Below are 22,920 nucleotides of genomic sequence, written 5' to 3'. Positions count from 1 at the left end.
AATAACCAGCATTTCTTAGGCTTTTATGTTGCCCTTAATTAGACTCTTCAAAGTTAATTAGGGGAACAAATGGTACTTTTTGTTCTTTTAAGTCCCCTTTAACAGCTTTCTCACACTTAAAATGTTCCCACATTTATAGGTAGCTTGGCTTCTGCTTTAAACCTACTGGTTAACTGCTCATTGGTTAACTCCTCCTTCATTCACAGAGTGCAATCCATTCCATTTTCTTGGGTGCCTTTGATCCTTTTTCCAATTTTCAACTGTTAATATGGTTTATTTTTAGATACAAAATTATTCATTAATTTTTTTTGTTGTCGTTCCTGTTTGGGAACAGCGTTTTGCTCAAGGCTTAGAAACTGGCAAACTAAATTTGTAGAACACTGGCACATGCAGGGAGACTAGGACAGCTTTTGCCTTATAAAATTGCACAGAAAAATTTGAGTTTCCATACCCTTACCCCTGAGTGTCGGGTGGTGGTGGTGGGTGGGATATAATATTCCTCATTTGAGTTAAAGTAAAAATAATCGACCTCATTTTTATACCAATTATACATTTGAGTAGTTTTCTTTGTAAAAATATTTTTCTTTATTTTTCTTTTTAATTAAGGGCTTATTGCATATAGAAAGTTGGCACTTAATATAATAATCTAATCCCAAGGATGTGAGATTTTCAGCCATGATGTCTGTCTGCTTTGTGCCACTAATGGTAACATAAGACTATTAGAAGTGAACTGAGTAAATGAGAAATAGTCTTCGCATTAGAGCGGGAGTCTGTCACTCTTCTGGCAACCCTGCCGAGAGCTACACATCAAAGCCACCACACTGCGCTAATAGTGTCACTTATCCCACAGCCTTTACACTGTCCCATATGCAGTTACTATGCAGGGGGTGTGCACATGAGGGTGAGAGGGGAGTTGACAATGTGCTAGAAGAAACCGTAGGAGATAAACTGAATGTGATTTATCACCTCTAATCCTTGCAATGAAAAACATTTAGGAAGAGCAAATAATTGAGGTCTTTCAGAAGTATGTTTTTATTGAAAAAAAAAAAAGCAACAAAGCAACCCAAACCTTGAATTAATTAGCAATCTAAAAATGGAGGAATAAAAATATTTTTTAAAAAAGTCATGAGAAAATTCTTAGTATGTTTATATAATTGGAAGAAATTAGGCTTTAAAACAATCTCTTTAAAATTATATGCCTGAAAGAATATAAAAAAACATGCCTTCATTATTGTTTTTGTATATGGCAATCACGATCACAGATACCTACATACCTCAAGTTGCTGAAACAAAAATATTTTTATTAAACTGAAAGCAATCAGTGATAATGGATCTGTATCCTACTTATTGTCGTTTTCCTTACTGAGCTACTATTGTTTTTGTTGTATTTGATATTTTGGTCATTGTGTTAAGTAATCCTGGATCGGCACCAGACTGACAGGCTGGTGGGGGGGGGAGGGGGGGGGGCTGGTGAGAAGCACGCATGCGCATGCGCGCAGCCCTAGCGCAGTCGAGAAAGCCCGCCTGGCCCTGGTAGGTGAGGTGGTGCTTCCCCTGCCAGTTAGGTGGGCTGTGCAGAGCACAGCTGGGCCCTGCCCCAGGATTTCTACCAGGCCTGGGCTAAAGTTGCCAGCTTTATTTCTAGGTCAGTCTACTCAATTGTTCTCTTAGGACTGAGCTAGCTGTAAATGCTTCTTCTAGGGCCCTTTAAACTCTCCAAACCACTAGGGACTTGAAATGGGAGGAAGAAATTTAAATGGCCGAGTTGAAGTTTGCCTTTATATTTCAAGGTTGCACAGAGTTGATATAAAAGGTTTTCCGACAATGTTGGTGTGATCTAGGAGGGAAAAAAGAAACGACCGTTTCAAAAAAAAAAAAATCCCATCATGGAAAATAAAGTCAACATACAAGGATTAGAAACAAACACCCCCATTCCTTTAAATTGCCCCAAGGCCTCTTTTGCAGATTTTGGCAGTTATACTTCTTATTTGGAGGTCAAAACTGACAATTTCAGTTTATTGGGCTAGAGCTTTTAAGCAACCAAGGAAGAAACCAAAGCAGGATGCCCTGGAGTTTCCACATTTTAATCTAGAGGAGTCCCTGTGTCCATCTTTTGATCCTCATTTAATGTTGTAATTGTAACATATAGACTGATTTGATTTAGAGTCCCTTTTGGGTGTTGGACACCACAAAGATAGGACAAGTGACAGTCTTGTCAAAAAGGACCAGGGCAGAGAAGCTTTAAGTAGCAGAAAAAGGAAAAACTGCAAAATTTTGGGGGTCTTTCAGTGTAGAGGCCTGGAATCTTGTGGTCTGACACTGTGCTTTCACGTGAGGATAGTATCATAGAAATGAAGTGACTTTTGTCAACTCCAGAAAAGCAGTTCCCCTTATAGTCTCATCTCAGTTACCATCATTATAATCTACTGAAACTAGAAGCCTCTGAGTCATCCTCAATCCTTCAGTTACCCTTACCCCTCCTTCCTTATCCAATTAGCCTCATTATACTGATTCTCCCTCTTAAGTATTTCTTCATTTTGAGTCCCTGTCCCAGTATCCATAGCTTTATTTTTGGGATGACTGCACATTTGAAACCTTATTCTTCATTCTTCATGTTTCTTATCCAGTTCCATAGATTAGATGTAACTAAGAATGTTCATGTATAGGCTGTCACTGCTTCATAACGGCCTTATGTGTCATTGTTTCCCAGATGCAACTGCCTATCTGTCCATACTGCCAGATGTCCTCTCTCAAATCACAAGGCTGATCCTAGAGTGTGCCTTGCTACCATTACATAATCTCCAGTGTCTTCTGGGAGAACAACATTCATCATGATGCCTCCCCAGTCTTTCCCCTCCACAAACCCAGCCACCTTCATCTCTTCTCATCTCCCACATGCCCCCTACGCTTCAGCCACAAGGAACTTCTCACCATTCTCTGAATATGCCACTCTTTCAAACTTTGTGTTTTCCCATATGCTGTTTCTTTTCCTGGAGTGCCCTTCCCTCCTTTCTCTGCACAGCAAACTCCCACTCATGCTGTAAGACCCAGCTCAAATGCCATCTCTTCTCTGAAAACTTCCTCACTTCTGCAAAGAACAACTGTCATTCAGAGATCCACTAGCTTTTTGTAGACACCTCTTTTAAGATAACCATAGATAGTGCCACCCCCAACTGTGGGATAGAAGGGCCCTGAGGTAAAGGTCTCTGACCCTCTTCCACCTGGAGAGAGGTCTGTGTGGTCAAAGGGATGTTACCCAAAGCCCTAACCTCCCCCTTTCTGATTTTTGCTGTGGATACCCTTAAAACTTCCTACACAAAGGGCCACAGTTACCATTCTAGAAACTGCTGAGGGTCTTTTCCCTGGGGTTTTACATCTGAGAATAGTCAATGCAGTTGGTATGAACACCATTAAGTTTCAATGATGGATAGAATGTGGTTGGAGCATGGGCCTGTTGCCTATGGTGTCCACATACATGTCCCCAAAGCCCTTTATGGTAAAAGACAGGTGATGAGAGGAGGGACAGGCCTGGGGCTAAAGGACAGCTTCCTCGATGACTTTGATTTCTAGCCTGGAACTCTGAGGAATTCAGGAATTCTAAATTTGAACCTAGTAGTCCTTGTTGTTAAGAAGACCTATTTGTCAAGGTAGAAAAATAAAATATTTTATACAACTGTTTATAGCTTAATTTATAATTTTTAAAAATATTTAGACATTGAGTATGTGAACCTCCATTTGTATGCTTACTCTGGTCGAGGAAATGCTAGGAATAGACTTGCTTACAGCATAGTTATTTCTTTTTTTTTTTTTTTCTAATTTTTTTAATGTTTATTTTTGAGAGAGAGAGAGACAGAGCATGAGCAGAGGAGGGGCAGATACAGAAAGAGACACAGAATCCGAAGCAGGCCCCAGGCTCTGAGCTGTCAGCACAGAGCCTGACGCAGCACTCAAACTCTCGAAGCGTGAGATCATGACCTGAGCCGAAATAGGACACTTAACTGACTGAGCCACACAGGCACCCCTAGCATAGTTATTTCTTGACATCCTTATCTCCGTAACTAGGATGTGAACTCACAGAGGGCTAAGATTCTTTTTTGTATTTAATTCTTTGTACTTCAATAGTTCAATATCAGGGGTGCCTGGGTGGCTCAGTTGGTTGAGCATCCGGGTCTTGATTTCAGCTCAGGTCATGATCCCAAGGTTGTGGAGTTGGGGCTCCATGCTGAGTGTAAAGCCTGCTTAAGATTCTCTCTCACCTTCTGCCCCTCTCCTCTGCTCTCTCTCTAAAATATTTAAGTAAAAAATTCATTCAGTATCTTGCTTGAAAATATATTTTTGATATACAAATTATATTCAAAATACTTGACTTATGGAGGCAGGAACTTGTATAGCAAAGTTTAAAGAACGATATATAAATTGATTAAAGAAAGAAATCAGACTCACTCTGGCTGAGAAACAGACTCATGAGCCTTGGGTAATCATCAATCCTTAGCATGATTAAAAGAGGGCATAACAGTAGGGATAGGGACATAATAGGCTTCTGAACTTTCTTCCTTCCACAGACACTGAATGTACAGTCACACATGGAGCACTTCCCTCTGAGAGAAATTCAGAAACGAGCCCAGTGAGTCCTACACACTGGGAAAATGAGAAAATACATATATTGAAATAGGTGGGAAAGACTGAGACACACTCTTGGATACACTCTATCCCTGACACAGTGACATACAGTTGGGAGGGAACCCCCAATTCCCAGCTTCTTTCTGAGGAGCAAAGAGTTTGGACTTCTAGTGTCTCAATTTTAAGCTCCCACTGCAGGGATGGGTCCCCACAACACCAGTTTCTGAAAGTGCATGGGCCTTGTCTCTGCAAAATCTGAAGGACTGTAGTAAGCAAATAAGCAGTTCTTAATAGGTGTGCAAGCACTCCGTGACTATCCTCCTAGGGCTCAGGGCAGAGGGGAGCAGTCAGAAACTCCTGTCTTCCTGTCTTTCCCAGGAAGAGATTTGAATGCATAGTTTATAACCTGCTGCCTGAGGGCCCAGCTTCTAATTTGTATGCATCTGGGGTTGCTGGGATTCTCTCAGAGACCAGGGAAGCCAGGGGACATTTCCCCTGACTTTTCCATCTGGCTTACTCCAACAGTAACACCAATTTGCTAGTATGAGCTTGTCCAAACATCTAGTGTCCTAATTTTTATAACTGCTACCCAAGGGAAGAGTGACAAAATCCCCTCGCTCTGACAGTCAGTGGGACTTGCATTCCTGAGTCCCATGGGTCTATAGCAAAAAAGAAGAAAAAAAAAAGAAACAATTTTTGCACTGGAATAGAAGCACCCCTTTTCCCCACCTCCCTTGCAGCTATATACCTGGACTTAGTGCAGAGGAAGTAGATAAAAATGCACATCTCCTAGTTTTTCCCTGGAAGAGGCTTCAGTACATACTTTCTTAGCTGCTATCTGAGGGTTTGGCTTCTAATTAGCCTGCATCTACCTGCTTGAGATCATTTGTTTTGGGACACTGTTTGGTCTTGGCACACCCTCAACTGCTTATCAGCTTAAAATAGACTGTTAATAATGGTAAGATAGTTTATGTAAGTTTCATGGTAGCCACAAAGCAAAACCCTGCAGTAGATACACAAAAGATAAAAAGAAGGAATCTAAGCATACCATTAAAGAAAATTATCAAACCACAAAGGAAGAAAGCAAGAGAGGAAGAAAGGAACAAAGGAACCACAAAATAGTAAAAAAAAAACAAAAAAAACAAAAAAAAAACAATAAACCAAAACTCAATAGTAAGTGTATGTCTACCAATAATCATTTTAAATGTAAATGAACTAAATTCTCTAATCAAAATACATACAGTGGATAAATGGATTAAAAAAAGACACAATCATATGCCTAGAAGAGACACTTTAGCTTTCAAGGCACATATAAAATGAAGTAATGGAAAAAGACATTCCATGCAAATAAAAACCAAAAGAGAGCAGGGTAGCTGCTATTCTGTCAGATAAAAAATACATTAAATCAATAACTGTAACAAGAGACAAAGGTCATTATATAATGATAAAGTGGTCAGTTCATCAAGAGGATAAAACAATTATAAATATTTATGTACTGAACTTCGGAGCATCTAAATATATAAAACAAATTTTAACAGATCTGAAGTAAGAAATAGATTAGAAAGACAATAGAAAAAAATCAATGAAACTAAAAGCTGATTTTTTTTAAAAAAGTTCATTTATTTGCTGAGAGAGAGAAAGAGAGAGAGAGAGAGAGAGAGAGAGAGAGAGAAAGGTGGGGAATGAATATACCATGGGTAAAGAATAGTCTCTTCAATCTCTTAGGGTTTTGGGGAAACTGATCAGCGAGATATAAATGAATGAAACTGGATCTCTATCTTATACCATACAGAAAAATCAACTCAAAATGGATTAAAGACTAGAATATAAGACCTGAAACCATAAAACTCCTGTCAGATAACATTGGGGGTATGCTTCTTGACATTGGTCTTGGCAGTAAAGTTTGGTAATTGATACCAAAAGCAAAGGCAGCAAAAACAAAAATAAATACATAGGGCAACATCAAACCATAAAGCTTCTGCACAGGAAAAGAAATCATCAACAAAATGAAAAGACAGCCTATGGCATGGGAGAAAATATTTACAAATCATATATCCAATAAGAGGTTAATATTTGAAATATACAAGGAATTTATACAACTCAATTGCAGAAACAACAAAATGGGCAAAAGATCTGAATGGACTTTTTTCCAGAGAAGGCATACAAATGGCCAACAAGTACTTGAAAAAGGTGCTCTACATCACTAAATATTAGGGAAATGGAAGTCAAAATAATAAAGAAATACCAACTTACACTTGTTAGGATATCTATTATTAAAAAAAAGACATTGAAAATGCTGGTGAGGTCATGGAGACAAGGAAACCCTTGTACACTACTGGTGGGAATGCAAACAGTACAGCCACTGTGGAAAAAAAGTGTGGAGTTTCCTCAAAAAACGAAAAATAGAACTATCACATAGATGACCCAGCAATTCCACTTTTGGGAATATATCCAAAGGAAATAAAATCACTATCTCAAAGAGATATCTGTGCTCCCATATTCATTGCAGCATTATTCACAAGAGCCAAGGTATGAAAACAACCTACGTGTTCTTCATCATATCAATGGATAAAGAAGTTGTTGTGTCCTATTAATAGAAGTTTCATCCCTTCATTCATTTACTTATTCACTCATTCTTACTACTCTGTAATATGTTTGTAGTTTAAAGTTTATTCATTTTGAGGTGGGAGGGGCAGAAAGATGGGGAGAGAGATCCCAAGCAGGCTCACACTGTCAGTGCAGAGCCTTGCACAGGGCTCCATCTCATGAACCATGAGATCATGACCTGAGCTGAAATCAAGAGTCTGACACTTAACCAACATTTAACCGGTGCCCCAATACTTTTTTAATAGAATTCGTACTACAGAAATTACATTCTGTAAATGGAGATTTCAGATAAATTCCAGTGGGGGGGTGCAGGAGTCAGAATGATGAAGGTATTCAAGGAGACTAGTTCAAGGGGTAGCAAATCTACTTGTGACATCTTAATGTCCCAGGATATAAATGGTTTACTATTCTCCTCAAGGAGAAGGTGTGCTATGTACACTGGATGACGTTCTGTTATCTTTAAACTCACATACTCATACATAGTTAATGACTCTTAGGAGCATGAAGTTGCAAAATACTTTTGTTTTAGAAAAGACATTGTATTAATAGCAAATTATTGTAAATGTCCATAGCCATTTGGATCAAAGCAATTGAAAATACAAGCTTATACCTTTATCTCAAACTGTGCAACTCTGAGATGACACCAGAAGTAAAGTCTTTTGGAGGATTTTGTCATTACATTTGAGAGAAAACACTTCTTTCTTGCTAATTACCTAAAGGCTAGAAAAGAAATGAAGGCATGAGACTGGTGAAATGAAATCTGAATTTTCATTTGTTATAACCCTTTTCCTCAAATGTATTTATGAATATGCTTTCCTACTCCTATAAGTTTAGAGCTAACATGATTCAGACTTTGATGGTTGAGGGTATCATGATGCCCAAGATTATCACTGAGAATACGAGATTATCCTTATCCAGCAGTGCAGCTATATATGTGATGGATAAGAGGTTGAACTGACTGATTATTGACACCAAACCGTACCTTGGAAATTATTTGCTTATGTTATTTGGTTGTATCATTGTCCCTTTCTTAGAAATATAGTATGCTTAGGCATAAAGATGGCTCATAATTATAAGTGCTAATTAATGATCAAATAATTGGGAAATTGATACACACATACGTATATGTATATGTATATGTATATGTATATGTATATGTATATGTATATGTAACTAGCTTGGTGTTCTTTACATAGTACACATGCAAATTGTTTCCTGAAAGATTGATGCTGTCCCATCAGTGTGGGCCCAGTTCTTGTCCCAATGCACCAAAAGTTACAAATCGTGATGGTTGACAATGTCCAAAGTAAATTCATAAGTTAATTTATGCTTTTGACAAATTCTAGTTGAAGAGTATGGCAATTAGACCTGGATTCAAATGTTGGTTCTAGCATTTATTAATTTTTTGGGTTTGGGCATATTAGTGAAATCCATGAATCTTTAATGCTCTGTATATATTATATAATATATAATCTCTTCTTATTAAAATGCAGTGAATAACACACACTTCATAGTGCTTTCCTGAGGATTAACTAAGATAGCATGCATAAACCAACTGAAATGGTATCTGTCCTGGAGTAGATGTTTAACTGTTAACCTCTCTCCCTTTTTGTCCTTTCACAGAGACGGTTGAAAATGCATCTTGAGGCATCATGTCCTTTATTCATGATATGCTACTGTAGGTGTACTGTGCTGAGTGTTTGGGGGCAATGGATCCTTTTAAGAGCTAATTAATTGCATTTTTATACTCTTAAAATCATGTTTTTATTCTGCCCTGTTGGGGAACATCTATTCCATTCATAATTTCCCAGTTATCATAAAGATTAATTTTTCTTTTCTTTCTTTTTGTAGCTTTATTGAGGTATAATTGACAAATAAAATTATAATGTATTTGAGGTGTATAACATGGTGATTTGTTATATGTATATGTATATGTATATAATGGATTTCCACCATTAAATTAACATATCCATCACTTTACATATTTCCTTTTATTTTTTCAGTGAGAACACTTAAATTCTACCTTATTAGCAAATTTGAATTATACAGTATAGTATTATCAACTACAGTCACCATGTTATATATTAGATCCTCAGATCTTATTCATCATGTAACTGTTAAGTTGTGCCCTTTTACCAGTTTCTTTCTATTTCCTCCACCCTCAACCGCCATTCATTCTACTCTATTTCTGAGTTCTGTAATTTAAAAATTTTTACATAATAGTGATATCATGCAGTATTTGCCTTTTTCTGTCTAGCTTATTTTACTTAGCATAATGCCTTCCAATTTTACCCATATAGTTGCAAATGGCACGATTTCCTTCTTCTTCTCCTTCTTCCTCTTCTTCCTCCTCCTCCTGTTCTTCTTCTCCTTCTTCACTTTCTTCTTCTCCTCCTCTTCCTCCTCCTCCTCATTCTTCCTCTTCTTCTTCTTCTAAGAGAATTAATCCTATTTCTCAAATAAAATAAGTCATACTGAGATTAAGTAGATTTATAGAAAGGGTAGTTTCAGGGACCTTGTGTGTATGTGTAAAATATATATAACATGTAATATTTTATATACATGTATACAATATATATAATATATTGTGTATATGAGTACATCTGAATATAAATCTAAAGATGTAAAATTTAAGGTTCTGGGACATGTTTGAATCAACTTGATTCTAACTCTGAGATACAGCAGAAATAAAAGGTGCAGGAGATATTATTATTAACAGAACTTTCTTGTTTTCCTAGTGTTGAACTTACTATATGGATTTTCTCTTTTCCTATTCTACTCTTAGCATCCAGTGAGTAGTTTGGATATCTACAGAATTATATTGGGCTTTAAATTTTCATTTTTACTTCATTTTCCTAACCCTTTTTATTTATTCTTTTCAAAACCTTTCCTCTTTTTGCTTTTAGTTTTCCATTTATTCTTACATTAAATCTTTTTTTCCATAATGAAAAATTACCTGTCTTGACCAGTATTCTGTTTGATGCAGTGTCACCAAAGGAAAAGTCATGGATGTGGATTTATCATCCAAGAATCTATTACCAATCTTTGAATCTACTTGAGGTTTAATGATAGAATTTAAAATCTTGGGGTACCTGGGTGGCTCAATTGGTTAAAGATTTATCCAACTCTTGATTTTGGTTCAGGTCATAGTCTCATGGTCACAAGACCAAGCCCAGCATTGGGCTCCTATCTGAGCATGAAGTCTGCTTAAGATTCTCTCCCTTCGTCTTCCTCTGTCCCTCACCCCCTTGCACACAAACACTCTCTCTTTCAAAAAACAAGAATTAAAAAATTAACATCTTAAATAATTTTTATAGAAATCATGAATTCATTATATTCTTCTTACACAGATTAGGGCTCAGATAATAAAATCACTTTCTGATTATCAGGTGCCAGGACTAGAACTGACTTTTCTTGGTTCTGGACAATATTCTTTGCCTAATACTGCAGTAATGCAGTGTTTTGTCTCTCTAAAACTTTTTTTTTCCTTCCAAAAGTGGCTTCCATTTCCATTAGGAAGCATTGAATTAAGTCTGAGGTTTAGGTGCAATTCTGCCTGGATAGATCAGGTTGGACTACATTAGTGATGAAAATTAGCACTTGTGTGTCTTGAGCTTGAAATAAGTCAAGGCTAATGGAAATCATCCAGTGGACCTAAAAGCAATTTAGCATTCCTTTCTGTTTTGCTTTGGTTTTAAAAAGAATCTGTATATGTGGGGAGTTCTGAGTGGATCTAAAATAGGCAGGTTCTTATATTTTCTGAAGCCACATTTTAAATATCAAATATGGCTGATAAAATGCAATCAATCTGTTTTCCAAGGGGTATGGATGTGAGACAGACACATATATTTATATTTATTTCTGACCTCATTTTCTCTCATGTCCCTCTTGCCTACTGCGCTCCAGATGTATTGGCCTTCTTACTGCTGCATGTTCCCTTGTTTGGGGTCACATGGTTTATATTCTCATTTTCTTTAGGTGTCTGCTCAAGACACCTCACAGAAGCCTTTGTTGACCAAACTCTCTAAAGTGCACTCCAATGCTCTAATTCCTTCTCCATGCTTTATGTTTTTTTGATAGCGTTTTTCATTAACAAGTTTTAATATCATGGTTTGTTCATTTGTTTTTGTCTGTCTGTCTGAGTAAACTTTAAGTTCCATGAGAAAGGGGACTTTGTTTTCTTCTCTGCTTGCCTCTAGGGCCCAGAACAGTGCTTGTACTACATAAGTCCTCCAAAGACACTTTGAAACAGACGAATGATTTCAGGCATTCATATTCTCCATGTAACCTTCTTTAGAGCACCTGTGACATGTGGGGAATGTGCCTTTGAAGGAGTGCTGGTTATAAACTGAGATATCCATTCTTTTTCTGAAACTTCTTTTTCTTTCAAAGAAGTTGAATCTGAAGAATTTTGTTAACTTTGGATTCAGTTTTTTACTATCAAATTAAAGCTAAAACTGCTGCCAGGAAGGAGGGAAAGCCAGATTGGAGGGGGAGGAGGCGAGAGGTAGAAGAAGGGGAAGCAGAGAGTTGGGGGAGAAGATAGCTGAAAGATCCAGGAAACCTGAGGAGAGGCAACAAAAACCAATTAAAGTTAATGAACTACAGCTAAGCTTTTTATTTTAGTTGTTTTTTTTTCCCCCTCACAGTATACCAGCCTCAACTTGGAACTATTTTTCTTGGAGAGACACTTGCAAAAAGTAGATTATTTCCTCCCTACCCCCACGCTCAGAAAAAAAAAATAATATGACACTTTAATCAACAAAAGCATGAGGGTAGGTTTTGTGCAGCTATCTAGTGGATTTGTCACTTGGCCTTCAGCCTTGGTCCTACCTCCCACTGAATTCTGGCAAAATCCCAGAATGTCACAAATCTTGTTCTCCTCTAACTTCACATAAGCTGAGAGAAAGTCGGCCCTACTGAGTAGCTATCTGGAGACAGGAGGCGGAGGTCCAATTGTAGTATCTAATATTAGAAATAGAGACGCCTCCAATGGTTTTTGGCAGACTGAGCCTAGAAAGAGTGGCTCTGGCTCTCCCACTCAAACGTCTTAAATAGTTTATATATCTGTTTGATTAATTTGGCTGGAAACATGATTGCAGTTAATGTATTAGGTATAAAAGTTTAGAGGAAGATTCTTATCTCAATTATACCCATTCTCTAGGATGATTTATTCTATCAAGCCAGCTGTGTTTAAATGATGAGTGCTAATAATGATGAAACACTATCATATTTATTGAGTGTTCTTTATTACTCACAAAACCAAAAATTTTGAGTATGAATGAAATGTAGTTCACTAACATTTTCTATTCATTCAACATTTTGGTCAAATATCACATTCAGATTTATGATTCCATTCTAAAACACAAAAAGTGGTATAAATGGCTGTAAGTTACTTTAAAAGACATTGAAAATCTGAGTTCTGGACACTCATTTGAAGTAGGTTTTCAAACACTGTGCTATTCACAATAATCTCTTCCTCAACCTATTGTCTTCACTTCAGGCTTGAAATTAGAATTTTGTCTATTTCTCAGCTTCCATTTTATTTCCATTTTATTCCATTCATTCCTTTTTTTGATTTTTTGATACTTTTTTTGAAAGTATATGTACATATACTTTCATAGAATTTAAGAATCCTAGAAGAGTGGCCTTACTCAACATTTGGCTGGATACTAACTCATCTCTCTGTCACCTCACTTCCTTCTCCTCTATGCCTGAAAATCCTGAGGTGCTCACTGTTGCTTGAGGCATCCTTTCTTTGTTGGGAAAAACTACTGATTAGAAAGGTGTCTCTGTGTTGCTGAAAACATGCATGTTGGAACTTATATTCATTGTAGCACATCACTTTTGCTCATTTGGTGATTCATTCCTTCACTCATTTATATGTGTATTCAATAATTATTTAGTTATTTGTTGAGATTCTACCATGTGTAGAGGCTATACTAGCTTAGGGTCCTACAGAACCACAAAATTCGTCTATTCCGATATATACCATCTTTCTTTTTTTTTTTTTTTTTTTACAGTTGGAACAAGGAAAAAAACTGCATTTGTAAATATAAATATCCGTACTTCCACTTTTGCTGGCACAGTGTATTTTCAACTCTATTCTGTTTCTGATTACTGTCTTCGGAAAAGCCTTTATATGTCAATATCCCTCTTAAAATGTACACTCAAATATGAGGGGATTTTTTACATTTAAAAACCAGTAAAACTATTACCTTCCACAATTTGAACACATGCCTTCTCTTAATATTGCTTTTTTTCTTTGTATATTTCATTGTTGGTCATTATTTACTGCTGTCTCAAACCTTCAGGTTTTGAGAATGAAATGAAGTACAGTTAAGTCAGGAATTCATCTTGTGTGTGTGTGTGTGTGTGTGTGTGTGTGTGTGTGTGTGAAAGAGAGAGAGAGAGAGAGAAATATTAACCCAATTTTTCTTTTTACATTTTTCCTTATTAAAGCTTACCTTGTCAAAGAATTAGTCTCCCTACCTATATAAAGAGTGTTTGCAAATAATGTGAACAAAATGGACATTTTTACTCACCAATAGAAAAGCATGACAGACAATTCCCAAAAAAGTAAGCGAAGATATCTAAAAAATATACAATAATTCAGCCCTTACTTATAATAAAAATTTAAATTGAAGCCTCAGTAAAATAAATATTTTTAGCCCATCAAATTGCCAAATGGTAGTTTGTTGTTTTCAACTTTTAATTCAATAGTCATGGTAAAGAAAGACAAGCTTTCATTTGTTGCTGGTTTGGGTATAAAGATAGAAGAAGAATTTAACAATAATAACATTTCCTGAATCATATTATAAGGAAATATATGAGAAATAGGATTAATGATTTGTGTCCAAAATTGTTCAATGTTATTTTTGAGAATATTTTAACTTATTTAGGCATCCAACACTAGGGAGATGGTCAAATGCATCATAATACCACTAATGAAACATTATACAGTTATTTAGTATAATTTAAAAAAAATATTTAAAGACATGAAGGATCCCTTCATTGTATTTTTAATTGAAGAAAATAAAGTATTCAAGTGTATGTTGGCTACAACTTTTATAAGTTCAAGAGTTTTGTCTGATATATTTATAGCTGACTGTCCCCAGTGCGTAGAATAGTGCCAGGCACTGGCAGGCATGCTGTATGTATTTGCTAAATCAAGTAATGAATGAATACGCAGTATGTTTCCACTTAAAAATACACATACACATATATACACACAATTAAGAAGAAAAACATCAAAATACTAGCAATGTCAATCTCTATATTGGTCAGTATATTTTATTTTTATATTTTTAGCAATTTCCAAATTCTCTGTAGTTTATAATCAGGCAAAATTTACTGGACCCATAGCCTTGTTATCTTCAACCAATAATTCCAACTTGTGGAATATATTTCTGCCTCTGTAGTTCATTTCTGAAGCCATGCCCAAGAAATTTGGCATATTTGCCTTTCTGGTGCATACTGAGCAGGATGGCATCCTTTACAGCACAAGATCATTCTCTCCAGTTTGAATACACTTTGAAAAATGATCTAAATGATTTTCAACCCACCTCCTGTCAACCGTATTAGAACATGGGATCAGTGTATACCCTTCTATTTTGTTCACGATGATTTGTTGTAGAATGTTGCCAATGGCTTCTTGGTAGCAAAGACCTGCATTCTGAACTGTATGTCTACCGATCTTCTTAGAAAAAGAAACAAGGTTAGTTTGATTTGGTTTGATCTCAGTGATCCTTGCAGTGATTATCTTTTTTTTCCCCTTAAGTTCTCATGACCTAAATATTTAAAAATCACTTTCAGAATTTTGTCTGTATAATGTCAAACTTGGCTTTTTCTTCCAAGACCTACATTTTTGAAGATGAATAAAACATCTGCTTATCTCCTGAGTAGCACCTGGATACCCTGACTCTGTGGTCTCTGAATTCCCCAAGGATAGATTGACTTTCACATCTGCAATTGTTAAATAAGTTGCTTTTCCCAGAGAACTTTAGAGATGCATTTTATTTTGGCAAGATGTTGTTCCTTAGATTTACATACATTTTAAATGGCATGGTGCTTTCTTACCATGTCTTTGCATTTTTCATTTTTTGATTCAATACTTATTTTGCATTTCCCAGTAGAAGATCATTCTCCTTGATAGAGATCATTAAGGCACCTTTGTTCTTGCTTTGTTCTGACAATAACACCCTTATCTCCTGAGATTATTCTTTAACCTCCTAGCTGAATTTTCTATGCCATATTCTACATTTGTACCAAATTGGGGGAATATATGGGTTTTTTTTAACTTTCCTTGTTAAAATAATTTAAGAATGCAGGAATGCTGAAAAAATAGCACACGTATTTAACCTTTATCCAGTTTCCCTGAGTGGTAATCCTCTCCCCATCCCCTTTCTTAAACTGTTTTTGAGAGTATGTGCAAGTATGCTATCTCTTTACATCTAAATGCTTCTGTTTGTATTTCTAAAAAACAAAACAAAACAAAACAAAAAACTGAATAGAAAAGACCAAGAATATTCTCTTATACAACAAGAGTATAGTTATATATGAGGGAACTAGCATTGATACTAATAGGGTTCAGGATATACTACCACAAAAAAAAGACACCTTGGCATATTTAATACTTTAAGCTGAAGGAGTTTGAGAAAATGGCAGAAGCAGGAGGATAACTGACCTCTCCATCCTCAGCCTTCTTCCCTGGAAGGGGATAAATCACCCCTGTGAAGGCATCCTTCCAGTACCAGGAGGAGGGAAGACATTCTTATCACCAGAGACAAGAAAGTAACAAATCTTGTTAAACTAGCCATTGTTTTCCTAAAACTTCTTCACCAGCACTACCCCTAGCCCAAAGCCCATTGTTTTGTCAATTCTCCATAAATTTATGGTTTCTTTACCTAAAAGGTATGAAAGCTTCCTGCTCTGGTCACTTCTTTGGATCTCATTCCCTTGTGAAGGCTCTCATGTACATGTAAAGATACATTAAAATCTATGTGGTTTTCTCCTGTTAATCTTTTTAAATTTAATTTTCAGACCTAGCCAGCAACTCTAAGAGGATGGAGGAAAACTTTTTCCTCACCTACATACAATCCAATATTATTATAGTACAAATATATAATAAATAATAGTAAAGAACTTATTCAAATATTGCCTGTTTTTCTAGTAATGCTTATAACAAATTATCTTTTTTTTTCTGGTCTGGGATCTCATATTGTATTTGGTTGCCGTATCTGTTTAATCTCCCTTCTTCTGGAACATTTTCCAGTCTTCCTTTGCCTTTCATGACCTTGATGTTTTTGAGGACTCCAGACTAGTTATATAGTAGTTTGTCTCTCAATTTTGGTTTGTCTGATATTTCTTCATTATTAGATTCAGGTTATGCATTTTTAGCAGGAATACCACAGAAGTGATGTTGTGTCCTTCTCAGGAGGCGCTTTTACTGCCATTACTGGTGAATTAACTTTGATCATTTGGTTAGGTGGTGTCTGCCAGGTTTCTCCCATAAAGTTACTGTTTCCCCCTTCATAATTAATAAGTATCTTGTGGAGAGATACTTTGAGACTTTGTAAATATCCTGTCTCATCAAATATTCACCCTTTAGTTTAGTATCCATCGATGATTTGTGCCTGAAACAAATAGTATCACAATGATTATTTCCATAGTAAATTTCTAATTTGGTAACGTTTTTCTGTATTCATTAGCTGGTATTTTTATATAAGGAAGAGATTTTGTTTCCCCCTTTCAGTTATTTACTTAATAATTAGGATGACCTCATGGATCCTAATATTTCATTTAATTCAGTGAGTTATATGCTGTTACTATCATTATTTTGATGCACAATTTGTCTCAGTTTGGCCAGTTGGAGACCATCACACTGTGTGTGTGTGTGTGTGTGTGTGTGTGTGTGTGTGTGTGTGTGTATTTTGACATGTCCTTATTTGGAGGCAACACACAATTTCTTTCTTTCTGGACTCAAAGATATTCCAAGAACATTCTGTATTTTCCCAGTCCCAACCCTGGCATCATCTGATCAGCCAAGAAACTCAGTTTCCTTTTAATTTACAATGATGTTTAAAAATCAAAGTATGGGTACTAGGTGTGGTCATTGCTATTGGAGTGTTGTTGCCTCTAGGTTGTTGTTGTTGTTTTTTTCCCAGAAGACACAGCACACCACACACATACATGCATATATAGACACAGTTATTTCTATTTCATTATCTATCTATATCTATTTATATTGATAGCTCCAGTTTGAAATCAACATGAGAGTCCCTTCCTTTCCACAGTTGTAGCTCTCTTCTCAAACAATAAGAAAACTGGCTGGTTATCCGTATTTTGATATGTCAGAGAAGGCCAGCTTTTCTACTTAAATTCTGACAAGAGTTTTCAGTTTTAAATTTTTTTTTAACGTTTATTTATTTTTGAGACAGAGAGAGACAGAGCATGAACGGGGGAGGGTCAGAGAGAGTGAGACACAGAATCCAAAACAGGCTCCAGGCTCTGAGCTGTCAGCACAGAGCCCAACGCGGGGCTCGAACTCACAGACCATGAGATCATGACCTGAGCCAAAGTCGGACGCTCAACCGACCAAGCCACCCAGGCGCCCCAAGAGTTTTCAGTTTTAAATTAAATCATTGAAAACAGGGCAGAATAAAGAAGTTCTAATATTTTGGAGACAATTATTGAGAACACAGAATTTCCTGTACATTTCCCCACTCTCCTTTAATATATTGCCTCCCCCCCCCCAACTCACTCCCTGCCATATTCTTTACCCATAGGTTTTTTAAACATTCACATACTGGGATTTTATTGAAGATTATCTTCAGATAGTGGTCTTACTTTACCACTGAGGGTCTTTGCCTCCTGAATAGCTGGTTTGAGTCTTTGTATTCCATGTGTTGTGAAGTCAGCAGTAATGTACCATGGACAATGAGAGCACCCAGACCAGGCACAAGTAATAAGAGATATGTTTGTGAATAATTTTAAAACAATAATAAAACCAAATAAAATCAGTCTCATTTATAATTTATAATCATGCATCAACAAATTTAAACATTTTTAGTGATAAAATACTCTTGCATGCTGGGGTGGAATGTTCCTGTCTTTAAAAAAAATTTTTTTTTAATGTTTATTTATTTTGAAGAAGAGAGAGACACAGAGTGTGAGTGTGGGAGGGACAGAGAGAGACACACACACAGAATCCAAAGCAGGCTACAGGCTCTTAGCTGTCAGCACAGAGTCCAACGTAGGGCTCGAACCCACCAACTGGGAGATCATGACCTGAGCTGAAGTCCGGTGCTTAACTGACTGAGCCCCTTGAAATGTTCCTATCTTGTCCCACTGGTGTATCACTGGAGGTTTTTCTAATTGATTCAACTGATACTTCATGAATGCATAGCTATACTCTGCCATTGTTACTATGTTCTGTTTGCTTTCTAACATTTCATATTTATTTAAACTTTGTAGTGTAAAATTCATTTCTTTTTTTCAGATTGATCACACTTAATGCAGTAGATACATTGCTACAATTATTATTTCTCAAATGTGAATGATGAACTGACCCTTTTTAAAAGGCGAAGACATTCTCATAATTCATTTGGATGTCCATCCTTGAACCCTAGTTTAAGAAAGAATTACTTAAGAAATACATGTTTAGTGTTTGAAAACAGTTTATTTAGTTGATTGTGAATGATCATCACAAGGAAGTTCTTGATAGCTGGTTAGGTTTTTTTGTTTTTGTTTTTTTAGTTAACCATCACAATGATAATACTATATAAAAATGATTCTGATGGACCTTCTGATTCTTCAGAATACATTCTCACATCCCAGTTGGAGCAATCCTGGGCTAGAGTTTTAAATTGTCCTTCTGTGTCATTCAAAGAAACATCTCACACATATTTTTTTGGTAGAGATGCTTTGGATTTGAGAACATCTGCAGCAGTCTGAAACATGTTTTCTCCAGCATTGTGCTTTAATCTTTTATAGATATCAGACATTCTCAAAGATTCTGTGATATATTAGTTTTACTGATCAAACACCATTTATACCTCTGTCTTGAGTGGTGACAATCTGAATTGAAGACATGTCAACTTTGGTTAGCATCCTTAAATTGCTCTTTTAAAATTAACAAGAGTCCACAAAAAGAGGTTGGGTCATGATAGAAACCGTTGTAGAATACGTGATATGATTATTAAAGTTTTGGAAAAGATGCACTCAACTAACGGTAAGAAGCGAGTCAAGGTTATGTCTTCCCTCTCACTGTAGGAAAGCACTATGTGAAGAATATCTAGAGTCTGTCTTCCAGACAGAAGACAAATTTCAGGTAGAAGATTTCTTTCTGTACCAAAAATTGGAGAACTGACATTCAAAAAGGATTAGCTGAATTCCCACAAATGTAAGCTTTTTTCTTCGTTATGCATTTATGAAAATAGAATTTTCTGAAACAATCTGGGATCCTTAGCTGTCTTGTTGCAATAAGAGAAGTGAATGATTGTTCTATTTATTGCTAAAAACATATTAATTAGGGCTTTGTTAAACAGTTTGAGAATTTATTTACTTTGATTTTGGTTACAGATAGAGCTTAACTTGAATATCTATCTAAAATGGCTGTGTACAGTGTAAATTCTTCATAGAATTTAATGTTAAAAAAGAGTTTACAACGTTGTTTGGATGCCAGTAGAGGTTGTAAAACAAAGAATCTGTACTAATTCTGATCAATACTTTTTTTACTTAGTAGCAGCCTACATGTTTTACTGCCTGAAGACCTGGGTTCTAAATCCAATTCTCCTATTAACAAGCTTTGTGGGACTGAGGAATTTATTTAACCTCTCTCAAACTCCACTTAGTTGTGTAAAATAAAAATGCAAGTGTTTCCTCAGGCCATCTCACAATAATATTGAGAGATCAAATGAGATTAATGCATTTGAAAGTGCTTTGTAATTTACAAAGCACTGTATAAATTTGTTTTATTTCTATCATTGCACATACAAAATATTTTGGAGCTCCGTCTATATTTGAATTCACTACCTCCTAAAAATGATTATCTGTAACATTGTTTCTTAAACAAGAGTATGCATCAGAATCACCTGGAGGACTTGTTAAAATAATTTGCTGTGCTCAGTCAGCCCCAGTGTTTTTGATTAGATAGATTTGGAGTGGGGGCTGAGAGTTTGCATTTCCAACAGGTTCCCAGGAGATATTGCAATTGCTGGTCCATGGACTACACTTTACAGACCACTAATCTAGAAATCAAGGCTGTGCTTTCCCATATATAACAAAAACCTAACAAATAATATTAAAAAGAGTGAAAATACATGATGTTTGCCTTGTTAAGTACTTCTGTTACACTTTTCTTCTTGAGTTTTATCTCCATTTCCAGTAAAATAATAGCCCCATTGAATCAGACGTGACTTCTTAGTTCTGATCATGAGACCATTCTCAGTTGAGCAGATTCCCTGGCTGAGAGTGTTTGTCCCAATAGTTCCTGCCATCTGAACACAGTAGTGAGACTGTAAATATGCACTTTACTTCTTTGTGTGCATGTGAATTTTTAAATGAAAAAAGTCATAAAACACTCAGTCTTTTCCTAAAATTCATACGCTTTCCAAAAGAGGTGATTTAAGCCATAGTAGAAGAGAATGGCAGAACTTTATGACTCAAATATGGTTTCCCTGCTCATATTGAAAGAATACATATGTGGTGAGTTAAGTTACTTTCAGAATATCTTGCTTTTTCACACTTTGGGGAGGCCATACATATCTTAATAAGTCTCTGATTATGGTAAGTGTCTCTGAAAATAAACTTGCCAATAGAATAGAAATAATTAATGAAGAAAATTTTGATGATGAATGAGAGTGAAATATACCTGAGTTTACTCAAGGTGGAATAGGAGCATGTTGAAGGATCTACTTAGATTATATAAGTTTCATTGACCTTAAAGTTAATTTAAATGTGTTATGTGTATGTTCCATAAAATGATCCTAAATGTACTGAGAGCAAATGAGTTGGATAGTAACTTTTGTTTAAGTTTTCTATTTTAAAACCAGATTCTAAGATCAAGGCTTTCAGGAAGTTGGCTAAATTGGATGATTTCTTTTTTCCTTTCTGTATGTATTGTTTTACCAGGGACAGATTCCTTCTTAAATTAGACTAGTTCTTTTCATACAGTGTCTTCAGGAAGTATAGTTGGACCAAATGGCAAGAAATATCAGCCAGAGAGTTTATGCATGTTGAAATGTATGGCTAAAAGAAAATACATTTTGGCTATTTTTGTGGCCTTGAAGGAAAATATCCCTTTCAGTTCTCTACCCTTAGCATGAATCATCAAAGGAAGCTGAAACAAGTGATGGTCAAAAATATTACAAATGTGCACAGAGTATGTGATTGTCTCTTGAAGGCTATGGCAAAGTTGTCTGGCACTTCCAGAGTGCATGGCCACCTTAGACAAACATTATGAAAACACTCGGAGCATAAAAAATCACCTATGTGAAACAAACATTGTGTAAATTTGAAGTGATTTTGACTTCATTTCAGAAATTATGTTTCTTAGACAAGAGGCCCAGATTATTGTAATTTGGGCAGTACAGAGACCCAGCTTTGTTTTTGAGAAATCTCAGATGGCAGAGATTAGAATCTGCTAACTCATCTTTGTTAAGCCATTTTTGATATTATCTTAATAGAGTATAACTATGCTACCTTAATCTAGGGAGTGGTCACTCTACTATAGCAATAGATTGCAATTTGAATTTCAAATGATAAAATTCATTCCTCAAAGATTCTGTCTCCCCATTACCAATTTATGAAATTGAAACTTGGTTATTATAGCTCAAAACCCATAATATCCCCAGATTTCTGGGGTAGAAAAACTACCCCTTGTTCTAAGGAACTCAACTTAATGAAGGTCTGCAGGTAAAAAATCAAGAAATATATTGAAACCAGGGGAATGAGCCATATTTAGAATGCCAAGCAGATTTACACAAAAGGTACAAACCCAAGAATCCCTGCAGAGTTACAGAGGAGGAGAATCTGGCCTGTGGCTCTGGTTAGAAAGCAAAACATGAAACAGAGAAACAAGTATCATCTGCTGTGCGATAATGAAGAAAGAAGTTATGTAATGTCAGCTAAAGACTGTTTTTATTGTTCTCACTTAGACATTGGGTCCAAGATTCTCAATCTGTTCTTGAATATTTTTTAAAAGCAGGTAATTATGAAGGACTTGTGACCCCTTGTTAACAAAGTTAACAAGAGATCTAACAGACATCAGTCTTTCCTGGTGGATTCTTGTTTGAATAGAAAATCAGACTTGAAGTTGAGTTTCACTTAATTTCTTTACCTGACTTTGTAAAACATTTGTAGCATCTCTTGGCACCAATCTGATGCTTAAATATCTTTGTTTTTTTCTTTTCCACAAAGAAATGGTTTCTTTCTATATGTGTGATTAGATATTATATCTTATGACATATCATTTGAAATCTCACAGTTTGAGCATATTTCTGCTATTCCTCTTCTTAGAGACTCCTTCTTTTCCAAGTAATTTCTTTTAAAATTTGGATTACATGTACTATTGCCTGGTTGACAGACTAAATGAGTTCGAAGGCATGTTTCTTGATTACTACATAAAGATGGATAAAGGTAAATGATTCATGCATTAGTATTCCATGTTTGATGATAAATTTCAAAGGCCCA

Source organism: Acinonyx jubatus, chromosome A1 (assembly GCF_027475565.1).
Source record: "Acinonyx jubatus isolate Ajub_Pintada_27869175 chromosome A1, VMU_Ajub_asm_v1.0, whole genome shotgun sequence".
In the NCBI taxonomy this organism is placed as follows: domain Eukaryota; kingdom Metazoa; phylum Chordata; class Mammalia; order Carnivora; family Felidae; genus Acinonyx; species Acinonyx jubatus.
The sequence above is the reverse complement of the archived record's forward strand: the minus strand, read 5'-3'. Positions refer to the sequence as shown.